This window comes from Helicoverpa zea, chromosome 26, assembly GCF_022581195.2.
Source record: "Helicoverpa zea isolate HzStark_Cry1AcR chromosome 26, ilHelZeax1.1, whole genome shotgun sequence".
In the NCBI taxonomy this organism is placed as follows: Eukaryota; Metazoa; Arthropoda; class Insecta; order Lepidoptera; family Noctuidae; genus Helicoverpa; species Helicoverpa zea.
Window position 1 is genome coordinate 268,185 of NC_061477.1, and position 12,590 is coordinate 280,774.

At 38.5% G+C, this 12,590-nt stretch overlaps 1 non-coding gene across 1 annotated transcript; it reads right to left on the bottom strand.

The window, feature by feature from the left end:
• Positions 1-11,945: 11,945 nt before the first annotated feature.
• Positions 11,946-12,027, bottom strand: Trnas-gcu. Its single transcript has one exon. It is a non-coding gene; the product is annotated as a tRNA-Ser (tRNA).
• Positions 12,028-12,590: the final 563 nt, after the last annotated feature.

The window sequence follows — 12,590 nt, forward strand, 5'->3', positions numbered from 1 at the left end:
TCAAAATCTCCCTCTCCCGTTCCGCAGATTCCTTCTGCGACATCACGTCCTCGCAAAAGGAAACCACCGCGTCCCACGACTCTGCACTGCCGACCATCCTCCGCACCACAGCCGGCAGCGACAGATCGTCTCCGATTTCGTTTGTGAGGACACGGTGCTGCTCCTCCCAAGCTACACACTCAGCGAGCGTGTGTTGCGCCGTGTCCTCCCCGCAATGGACGCAGTGGTGACACCGAGCGTCCGGCTCCCTGTCTAAGCGACACAGAAACTTGCCGAAGCACCCATGCCCCGACAGTACCTGCGTCACCCTGAATGACAGGGAGCCGTGCCCTCTCCCGAGCCAGTCGTCGAGTACTGGCCGAATAGCCTCGACGGTAGCAAGGCCGGCGGTAGGGCGCATCAGCCTTTGCCGCCATTCCGCCACTAGGACTTGACGGAGCTCCTCTCGGCGCAGCTCGATCTCCCGCTGCACCGGCATCGAGCCCCGTACCCGCTCTTCCTCGCGCCATCGGTATAATGACGCGAGTACTTTCGCCTCTAGGTCCCAGGGCGGGGATCCGGCCAGGACACAAGCCGCCTCGTAGGAAATCGTGCGGTACCCTCGGATGACTCTGACGGCCATCGCCCTCTGCGGTTTGCGCAGGATGGCGAGCGTGCCGGCCGTCATGTCCATCGCCCACACGGGGGCCCCATATAGGGCCATGGACCGCACGATTCCCACGTACAACCGCCTACAGACACGTTCTAACCTAACCTAACCTAACTGTAAAATATACGCCAAGTTTCTGTCTAAAAATATGTCCTGAAAAATAAACAGCCGTCAAATAGAAATCTGAAACTTCTAACAAAAACAAAATAAACTGGCGTTCGTTCGCGTTCCCGTTTCCAATCGTAACTCTCGACTGCCGATGAAAAATATTTGATTGAAAACACAAAACAAACAACGCTTGACAAAATGACGTTCAAAAATACAGTCGCACTCCCAATTCGGAGGGAAATGCTCAAATATTTCGGTTTCCGAACGACAATGTATCACAAAAAGAATCTAATCTTTCGGAATGCTGGCCAGCGCGAAAACGACTGACGCACTCAAAATATACTAGCATTTTTCATTCGTTTAAATTTTCACAAAGTAATTCTACACTTACAGAAATTAAGACCAACCTCTATTGTCCATCTCATAAGGTTGATAACTCAATGAGTTTGACTTTTGTAACTGTATAATATGTTGGTAGAAGCGTGCACAAAGCGTACCAACCAATCTCTTGTATAGGGCCACACTGCGTCAGATGCGACTTTTTGGTCGCATGTCGCAGGTTCAGCTGAGATTAATCTTAAAGCCGTGCGATTTTGCGTCGACACTGCACCGCTATTGGATTTGAATTCAAAATGTCGATGCTTTATTATTCTTTGTTCTAAATGTTCATTGTTACTTTTTGTGAAGGGAATGCGGTTGACTATTTACTGGTTTTGAAATTCCGCTCTGAAAGATTTTTCTGTATTTTCTTTCTTAAGTGAAAATGTTTTCCAAGCTTTGTTTTAACTGGTGGTCTATTTTAGGACAAATATTCATGTTGTCCCACTTTTCTTGGCCTGAAATGTTAATTGTATCAAATGGGTCTTGAAACTTAATTATTTCGCAAAATTCGGAATTTGATGTCACTTGTTTATTTCGGGGAACAAAACCAGTGATCTTTCCACCAAGAATAAACATATTTGATAGAATTTATTTAGTTAGTTACTATCTATAGATTTGTCAAACATACAATTAACTATGTATTTTATTACAATATTTAAATATACCTAGTTTCAGAAGTTTTTTTCTAGTCGCAAAAATATTGTCCACCATTACAGTTTTTTATTTACAAGAAAATGAGTCATTTGCGAACTAAAGTAGTTTTTGTACGTATGTCTTTGTAGAGTTATTCATTACATAGCTGTATATAAGTGTATTATAATGTATTTATAACTGCAAATTATGTTTTTTGTGACACCACACAATACATTGCGACTTTTATTACGATTGTGTGAATATTTTTTATTCTAAAAACGGTAAATGATTTAGATATAGGTAGGTACCAAAGAATACTTAATATTCATAGTAGGTAGCTAATAAAATAGTTATTTTAATAAATAAATTGATGGCATTACACTTACGTACTTACCTACCTTTTACAAAATATAATCTTTACGTACCTACTTACCAACTGGTCCTACCATTTAACTTTCAGTAAATAGGGACGTACCTTCATAATGTACTTAATGACTTTATAAGCAGAGTAAATGAATCAAAAATACAGTTCATTACTTTAATTTCCTTAATTCTTCATAAGAAAGACCTTATTTATATACAAGTCTAGACTTCACGTCTAAGTATTTATAACAGAAAGTCTAGATATTTCCTCACGTCTTTTGTTTCATCACGCCATCCATACTAATTCCCAACTCTTGTATCGAAGAGAATCTATAACCAACACATGTACCAAACAAGAGAAAGTATTCTATTACGTAATATTGAAGATATGTATGTATGTACGTAATATTGAAGATATGTATGTATGTACGTTTATTGAATCGGAGTTGTTTGCAAAAATTGTAAGGAATTAAAAATTTCACGGTGAACAGTTGTTTGATAGGAGAATCCGTTACGAATTCATTCATAGTTTATTTTTATAATTGTTAGATCCGTATGTATGTTGTCTTATAAGGCTTCCCTTTCAAGAAAAGATATTAAGGTAGTTAGTAGTTCTTAAATAGGTAACATTTCTAGTGGCTCAATCGACATCTCAAGGATACTTACTATGTACATACATCTTTCAGAACCCATATTATTGTATAATTGTATTTCAATCAGTTCAATCGTTTTATCGCGATTGTTATAAATGCACTACCTGAACAGATCTCGCTGGAGAAGTTGCTGCAATTTTTTTTGAAGTTCCCGTTGAAATCCCGTGATCCTCTTAATGAGTGAAAAAGGCAAACTTACCTGGGAAGTGGGAAGCGGATGGGGAAGGATCTGCCAACGACGGGGCACCGACGAGGCGCCGGCCAGCGGGAAACTTCCTACCCACTTTTTTTTGGTCAAGCCTTTGATTCCTCGGGTCTGCTTGGTACGGGCACTAGACAGCTATTCGAGAGAGGGTTTTGGATATTTTTTCTGACCGCGGGCGACAAGGATATTTGACAGAGACCAAAACAAAAGCGAAACCCGTCGTGGCAGGAAGTTTTTATTTTGACATTAAAAAAAAAGAAAAAGAAATAGACCAAAAAGTCTGTACACTCAATTTCGCATTTATTCTAGTATAATTAAGAATACTAGAAAAATTAGCAATTCACAAATTACTCATAAGAAAACAGTCTTTATTTTTCTAAACTATTGGCATAAAAGCTACCGAAACCCCACTAACAAGGCTTCTATCGACGCTAAACCGACCGCACTGACATAACAATGTGTGTGACATTGACAGCTGTCATTGCAACTGTCATGGCGGCGCGTTAGCTAATTGGCGGGACGCAATTTGTGTGAAGCCGACTGTGCGGATTATTCGCTGTGTATTACAATACATGGGTTCCTATTTGGTAGGAAAATCTGGATAATTGTGTTGGATTTGGTAAACATTAATTAAGAAATATTGTATAGCTCAATAGAAATAATTTAGATGGCTTATATACTCTTAAAATGAAGTAATTTTCAACATAATGTACTCGAATTAATTAAAATTTCTTTTGGCAAAAACTGCATCAAATTCCTCATTAATGCATATTTTTGTCGCTATAACCCAGTAAAACAATAATCACGTCAATGTTCACGTGAGTAAAACGATTAAAACCAAACGCTTATAATTCAGCTCCGAAGTAAAATATAGTAGATTAGCATGCAGCCAACCTTATCGGCGAACTGACCCGTATGGGTTAATATGCATGCAAAAACAATAGACATGTAAAGTTTCAGTCTAGATCTATATTTTAGTTTGTAACTAGGCTTGTAGATTGCCCTGCTCTGGTTCACTGATCAGAACTTTTTGCTCGATTAAATGAAATTGCTCCAGTATGGAATTGTTTTTGCGTCAAAGGGATAGAATATATTGCTTTTTCTAGATTCTGAATTCATTTAGTTTGTTCTCAATGTTTGTAGACCTTTTAAGCTTATTTTTGCAACTATACTAATATGAACGCTGAACAGTTTGTTTGTGCACTTTAATCTCCGCTGCTGTCAGAAAGATTTGATAAATTCTTTTTACATTCAATTTAATGGTTCTTGGGTAATTTTATTGAGTCCAAAACAATTGTGTAAAGGTGTAGGTATAACAATTGGAAAAGCATGGACAAGATCATATTATAAGATCAGGGGTCTAGAACAATTCGAATCAAATCAATTATCATATTTGTCATGAAACGCCATACATAGGTACTGCACCACTCGTGCAGTTGAAAGCTGTCAGTTTTCAAGAAAAAATACCGTTGCTTGTGCTGAGTGACAGCAACTGTCAACTGTACAATAATAACAACACAGATAGACAATTTAATGCTAAAGTGCAACTCATACTTAATAGTTGCTGATTTAAAAAAAATTGTCATCATAATTGCGAATGTAGGTAACTTCAAGACTTCAAAAAAAAATATTATTACACATTTGACAGTTTGAAAAAGAAAACAATACTTCGAGTGGACAATGTGAGGAAATTCTCACAATTAGTAATTTTAGTCATGTGTAGACTAAAGTTGTTGAAATGAACCAGCTGGGTGACTGACCTTGAGGGCGTCGAAGGTCAAATGATAGGTCAAATGGAACTTGATAGAATAATAATTGTGATCGTGATTATAAACAATTGAAGATGTCATAGATAAAATTAGCTTTAGCTTGGAGAGGGTAAATTATGGAGAAAATATCCTTTTGGTTCATTATCATCATCAGCCTTTTTATTGTGCCACTGCAAGGCTCTCTAATTAAAGAAGGAATTACTATTAATCACTACATTTGTTCAAGACGGATTGACCATTTCAGACTTTAAAGTACACATTTCCGCATTTATTTTATTTAATCTTTACTCAGTCATTGGTATCCAAGATACACTTACTTAGAAATTGTATTACCTATAACTTAGAAAGGTGACATTTCAGCTTCTATTATATCATATGCCTTTACACCTTTGTGGTGAAACTTCTGAACTTGGGCTTACCTCTGTCTTAACATTTACCCTTTTCAGTCCTGGGATAACATGCATAACATTACATAAGTTCTGGTCCAAAAAAATGCAAACTCCCATGGAATGCCACGCTAAACTTACCACAGCAAAAACCCACATTAAAAATAGCCCAAAACTGACTAAAACTACTTCATTTTCCCTCCAAAAATACACTGACATTTTAAAAAGGGTACCCGAAACTCGTAGACAAAACGTTTACAAACTCCTTTATGTACCTTTTAGGGGCAGACCCGGGAGGCATTACTATGCGCGTCAGGCCCCAACGTCTGAGCTCACCTTCTAACTAAACTATTACATCTATTCTTAGTGTGATCAACATTTTAACTAAATCTCCCATATCTGAGGCGGTTAGCGTTGGGTTAGGGTGGGGTAACAGTGAAAGGGGGATGAAGGACTTTCTTTTTGAGGTAAAATATAGTATAGTTCACTGCGTCATTCATCACTCTTATATCATGTGCAGTATCTCCCAAGCCGTTACCCGGACAACACAGTACCCTTTGGTAGGACTGGTGTCAGACTTACTGGCTGTTGACTACCAGTAAGGACTGCCAAGGATGTTCAATGCGATGTCCAGGGTTTTTTGTGGGAAATCATCAAATGACTCCTCCCGCTGTGGGTGAAACGAGAGAGAGTGTCAGACTCTTACTGACTTTAACCACCATGTTCTTTATGAAGCCTTTTATGTACCAGGGCCGCGGTAACTCATTCGTATAAATCTCACAGCCCTGGCAGGGGTCTCGGGTTGGTTTCCCGGGTAAGGCTAAAACTTTCTCAACGAATCCCGTAGCCTGAAAATTTATAGTGATACACCAGTGCATCGGAGAGCATATTAATATTGGTAGGTACTATGCCTGATCACTTTATGATAGCTTTTGATATTCGTTACTTTGGAGTATGAGAGGTAATAAAGAGTGTGCCTATGTCAGCACAACCGCAGAAAGTCGAAGAAAATAATGAAATTATTCCTGAGGTTTTCCTGCAAACAGAATGCTCATTTGTTTATTTTGTTTACAAGTAAGCGAAATTGTAATTAATGATTAAAAGTAGGTGACACAGTTTTCTAGCACCCACAGCTACAAAGGAATAATAGATGTAGGTAATAAAATAATGACCAGTTAAGATATAATAAAACAAAAGACTGTCCAACACAATGAATCCTATATTTAAAACTGTCCACTGTATAATTATGGCTGCTGTTAACTTGTACACTTCGTTACATCGATGGAGAACAAAATGACTAGCGGAGATGTCATAATGGAAAATTTCGTAAATAAGAAAGTAGTGTCGCCAAAATGCGAGCGTTCGGGGGACGAAGAACGTTACTGGCTACATCATTATATGCCTTCTTTGGAAGTTGCCTACTTATATTAAAAACCAAACAACCAATCAATCAAGACAAACCTTTGACAGATGTCATCCTCCGAGCCTTTTTCCCAACTATTTTGGGGTCGGCTTCAAGTCTAGCCGGATTAAGCTGAGTACCAGTGCTTACAAGGCGCGACTGCCTATCTGACCTCCTCAACCCGATAGCCCTTGGTTAGACTGGTGTCAAACTTCCTGGTTTCTGACTACGTAACGACTGCCAAGGATGTTCAATGACAGCCGGGACCTACAATTTAACATGCCATCCGAAACACAGTCATTGGTGTCTAAGACATACTTAGAAAGTACATACAAACTTAGAAAAGTTGCATTGGTACTTGCCTGACCTGGGATCGAACCCGCGCCCTCATACTTGAGAATATCTTGACAGTACACGAAGGCGAGTGAACCACCTGCGTTATGGCATCTCCGCTCTTTCCTTCCTCCGTGGTTACGTCATTGTAAGCGTGGGAAATGGCAGCCATCTTGTCTTAGATGTCAAATTGTAATGGTTTCTTTATCTTTGCATCTATTGGATAACAATAGAATTATGAAGATGAGCTGATAGTAAAGGGTTATAAGAATAATTGTTATTTATTATAGTACAATTTGTGATTGCATCAGTATTTTGTATAACGAAGTGGACCAATGCAATTTGTAAGGGTCATGTTTTTGATAAATAATTGCAGAAGATTCGTGAATGTTCCGATGCATTGTTGTTTATCGTCGTAGTTTAAATATTTACCCTACTGCCAAGAAGTGTTAAAGGCTTTTTCTGCTTTATTGTTTTAAGTAATGCAGGCAAGTATACAATCGATAGTTTTAGAATGTCGTAGATATTACACAGAACAGCAAATTGCCTGATAAAATCTCTGTTACGTATCTATTTCTTGTTGGCAGACAATTAATTCCATTAAAACTCATTTTTCGCTAATGCAATCGAGTAAGCCAGTGATACTGGTGATACTCAGAAAACAGTTAAAACCATTAATGTTTTAGGTCAATTTTAGTATAAGAAACGAATTTTAAGATACTTATCGCATCATCATAATTAATGGAGATTAAACAATGGTTTTCTTATTTTCCAGCAACAAAGAATCGTAACGACCAGTCCAATGAGTCAGGTATTACTTTTCAATGAAGACAGTAATTAATAAAACTATTTATATCTTATATCTTTCTTATTTTCAGATATACCCCGCTTCAACTAGAGCCGTGGACCTCAAAGGTCACCCAAACATGGCCCCGACCGCAAACGAAGGACGCATACAAATGTTCCAGAACGTTCCTCGAACATACCCTTCGCATCTTATGCACAGATTGTATGAGGAACCCCTGCCTTTTACACCCTGGACCATCTCGAAGAGCACGCACACATACACAACTCTCATGTATGCTAAACTTTAGGGGATATCACGGGCATATGCAAACGATGTCAGGAAAAGTCAGTGTAAGAAAGAACGTTTGCATGTGTGCGTGATTTTGGGATAGTTGTGGGGAGATAAAGTTGTGGCTCTAATACATTTTCCGTTATACGCAGCGTGTTCCCGATTTTTCAAGGATTACCTTAAATATAAAGAAAGTGTTCGTAATATGTGACACGAGGTTTACTTTCACAATTGGGTGGGATTTGAGCCGCGGAAGGGTTCAAGTAAATTGTCGCGAGAATTTCATGTCTTTTATGATATTGCGGTTTGAGGCAAGTTTGGAGGTACGAGGAAATATTATGACGATGTTTTTATTTTACGAAGTGTCTGTTGAACATTTTAAAAGTATGGTGTCTTCCTTGTTGGGCTTGTAAGAAAAATATTGCAAAGAAAGGAAAGTGTCTATGGAGATTTTTTCCCTTTCTTCCAAGAGACATATTGAAAACGGCACCTTGCTTTTAAAACCATAAGAATGTAAGTATTAGGTTTTTTGAAACGAAAATCTAGCTAGCCGTAGCTAATTAAATATACATGTTTTAAAATCAAGGACTGTGAAGATTTTCAGCAGTGTTACATAACTCCGGGTAACTTCCTACACCTACTAACATCTTGACAATGTTTTCAATTTTTACGTACGTTTTCAGCTTTTTTCGCTTCGGTTACACCTCATTGCTCTTCAGCAAACCCTGACTACTGCAGGTACTTGGGTAAACCCCAAAAGGTAACAACTAACCGTCAAGAAGGAAAAAGGTTAATCATGACTAACTGACATTCCATCACATTCTTGAAAGAATAAGGAAATCAAAATGGCGCCTGTTTCTTTATGATAATTGGAAACTGATTCATCTGATTGATACGCAGAATGCAGTGGTTTCTGAGGTGATGAAATGAGTGTGCAAGTGACCTCTGAGTTTGTGAAAGGATCATTAAATTCTTGCACAAGAATTTTTAATTTTGATCATTTAGGAAAACAGGTATGTGAGATATAGTATCAAATCTTATTTAAAGTTATGATGCAGCTAACATATTAAGTAGGTACTCTCCCAGTTGGCAGCGATTTATTAGGATAATTTGTGTAAATAGCAAAATACATATGTTTTTGTAAATAAGTTATATTCATATGTGATTTATCCTGCACAATATAAAGTTTTGAGCAATTTCATTACTTTGACAATGACAATATATTGGTCTAAGCTTTGATCTAAGAACATGGGATATCTATACTATTTTGGAAAATATAATGTGATGAATACCAATTATACAATAGTTCATACTAACTTTTTACATGAGTCAAGGACCTTAAATATTCACACAAAACAGTAAACTCCAAAAACATCCGAACCAAGAACATCTTTTTGGGAAGTCAGTTAAAAACTCATTTCAGTTTACAAAAGACAGCATTAGCAGCTTCATGGTCAAAGACCTCAAAAGCTAAAGTTATGCAAAACAATAACAATAAGCGTCATTAAGTTACGTCCGTCTGTCACATCGTTACGTAGTCAAGGACTGCGTGTGCGCAACGACTATGTGGTACTAGCTTAGATAACGTTACCTACTGGAGTTGGCCTTGGCTACAGGCCTTCTCTCGCAGGAGAAGGATTGAGCATTACTTACCACGTTAGCTAAATGCTGGTTTCTGATTTCTAACATTATAATCCAGGTTTCCTCGAGCTATTCAAGTTATAATTCACCTTTAATTAGTCATTGGTGTTAAAGAAACACTAGACTTAGAAATATTGCATTGGTACTTAGGTACCTGATCTGCAATCGAATCCACACGCTCGCGCTTGTTGCTTTAACTATGTTGACGTCTTAGATGCCTGATTAAAATAAATAAATAAAAAAAAATCCTTACAACTTCTTTGGCAGACATTTTCCGTATAAACATTGTGTTCTCATAGCAGATCCAGTTGGTTACATGCTCTAAGGGTACGAGTAACAAATTGCTCATAATTCAGTGCTACTGTGGGAATGTTTGGAAGACGCTCGTTTGAGGCTGAAGGTTTATGAATAAGTGGCTGTATAATGCGTTTGTAAGGAATCAAGTAGCTTTATTGTCCTTTCTATGAAAAATAAAATAACATAAACGATAGCAAGTACCTAAATATGCTGACTAAGGAGTTTTAGAAGAGATAGAGAATTTGAGGGTTTCCAGAGGTTTCCGTGGCAACTAAATGTAGGCTACCTCTCACTGCCATTAATTCCTGAGACTAGCCATTCAAGCAAACAAACAGATTCTTCTGTATCTATTATAACATCCTCCGAGCCTTTTTTCCCAACTATGTTGGGGTCAGCTTCCAGTCTAACCGGATGTAGCTGAGGAGCAGTGCTTTACAAGGAGCGACTGTCTATCTGACCTCCTCAACCCTGTTACCCGGGGAACCCTAATACCCCTTGGTTAGACTGGTGTCAGACTTACTGGCTTCTGACTACCCGTAACCCATAATTCATCTGTATAATGTAAGTAGATATAATTCTCATATAGTACCTACCTGCAACATTAGAGTAACATCTACCGTCACTTAGCACTATGTCGGACACGCGACATTGCGACACTTTGTCTGTATATATGTCACTTTAATAGCTGACGTTATGTAACTATTCAACTGTTTACTTAGAATAGAAACGTCTGCAAGACCTTCTATCTACAGTGTGTCTTATTTCGTTTGTTTTTTATAATATGAGATGCATTTACGTTGGTCGTGTAACAAAAATGTTTGATACAGATTGTCTATCTGTACTAACATGACAAGGCTTAAGAGTTTATTTGTTTGTTTGCTCGATCACGCAAATCTCAGGAACTGCTGATCCGATTTGGATTTTTTTCAGTGTTAGATAGCCTTTTCATCGTATCATCCAGATACGGTAAGTAGTTTCCACGAAACGTGGATGAAACCGCTGGTGGAATAGAGTGCTTAATAAGCTCAACAGATGAAATTGCGAGGATAGGTTCCCACCTATCCGGGATCGTATAAGTGATTCCGTACTTATATCTAGTTATGAGAAGAAGTTACCACGCGGAAAACGTATAGTAACCTTATGAGAACTTTTATACTACTACAAAAATGCTGTCAACACACCCAGACTTACTATCCAAGTAGATAAATCTACATTAAGTACAACCATACATAGTAACTTGACGTTACATAACTGAATGCAACGTTTACTCGCTTGCGACAGCGCTGTACTCCAGTACTCGCGCTAGCACGCGAGCGAGTACACGCTTAGAGCATTTCACTAACAGCATGCGCCATTGTTGTACCTTCTACGGTGCCAAAGGAACGAGACTGTCCGCTCCAACTCGTAAGTATGTACAGACGCCAGCAGGTCAACCTACCCGAATCTGTTTAAATACCAAATGAACATTACTCTTTCACGGCTATGATAAGGTTGAAAATCTATTAATTTGACAGATTGAGGTCGGTTCATATATACTATCTGTACTTTATGTGTCGTTACAGCCTAAAAACGCCCACTGCTGAACAATAAACCCCACCAAACTGGGAAAAATTACCCATACTGGTAGAAGGGCATGCGTTTTGGTGGGCGGTCGGTACAAGTGTGTGTGTATATGTGTTTGTTTGACACTTTTCATGTGCGTTCGTAACGATGTGACAGATATGAGTTCGCAGAAGGATCTGTGCTCATGGCGTCACCAGTTGGTTTAATGCTCTAAGACAGTAAGTAGGTAAACCAGTTGCAGACGTCAAGGCTGCTATAATGTAGAAGGAAAGATTCTTATGTTATTGTCTTGCACGTGCTATGAAACCGAGTTTCTAGAAGGACAGTTATCACTTTGAACCGATATAAAAATTGTGAATCAACTGTAATTTTGAGTCATAGATTATATGCTAATATTTGCAGGAGAAGCTAGCTAGCCTACTACAGATATTCTACTAAATTCCGAATCATATACCCTTGTCTTTCGAATAATACAAAAAAAAACAGTCGACGAGGATGGGATTCGAACCCACGCGTGCAGAGCACATTGGATTAGCAGTCCAACGCCTTAACCTCTCGGCCACCTCGTCTTCTGTCTTCTGCTCTTAAAATAACCATTCATCCTCATTTACCTTCTCATCTCCAGGAGGCTGGCTGTTACCTCGGACAAAGGATCAGCATAGCAGTCCAACCATACCATAGCAGGCCTTTTAGTTTTAGTTTTTTTTTTATTAAGATAGTTTTTTTTATGTTTATAGTAAACGTGCTTCGGCCCGAGGTTTCACCCGCGTCCCGGGTGCTGATAAAAACTGTCCTATATCCTTCTCCTGGGTCTAAGCTATCTCTCCTCTCACTTTCAGCTTAAACTGTTCAGCCATTCTTGAGTTATAAAATTTGTAACTAACACGACTTTCTTTTATGTACTCATATAGACTATTGGGAACTAGTACCCAGATTTAAAAAAATATGTTTCGATGACTGGAAACAAATATTTGACAGCATATCCAGATATAAAGGCGTTTGGTACAAAAGCGTACAGGGCGAGCTTCCTCGTGTCCCTTGGTTCGATGGCATTAACTGGAGTAGAAAGTATGTAAAATTAGCACTTAGACTTAGATCTGGACATTACCCATCGGCAAAGTTTGCGTTTTTA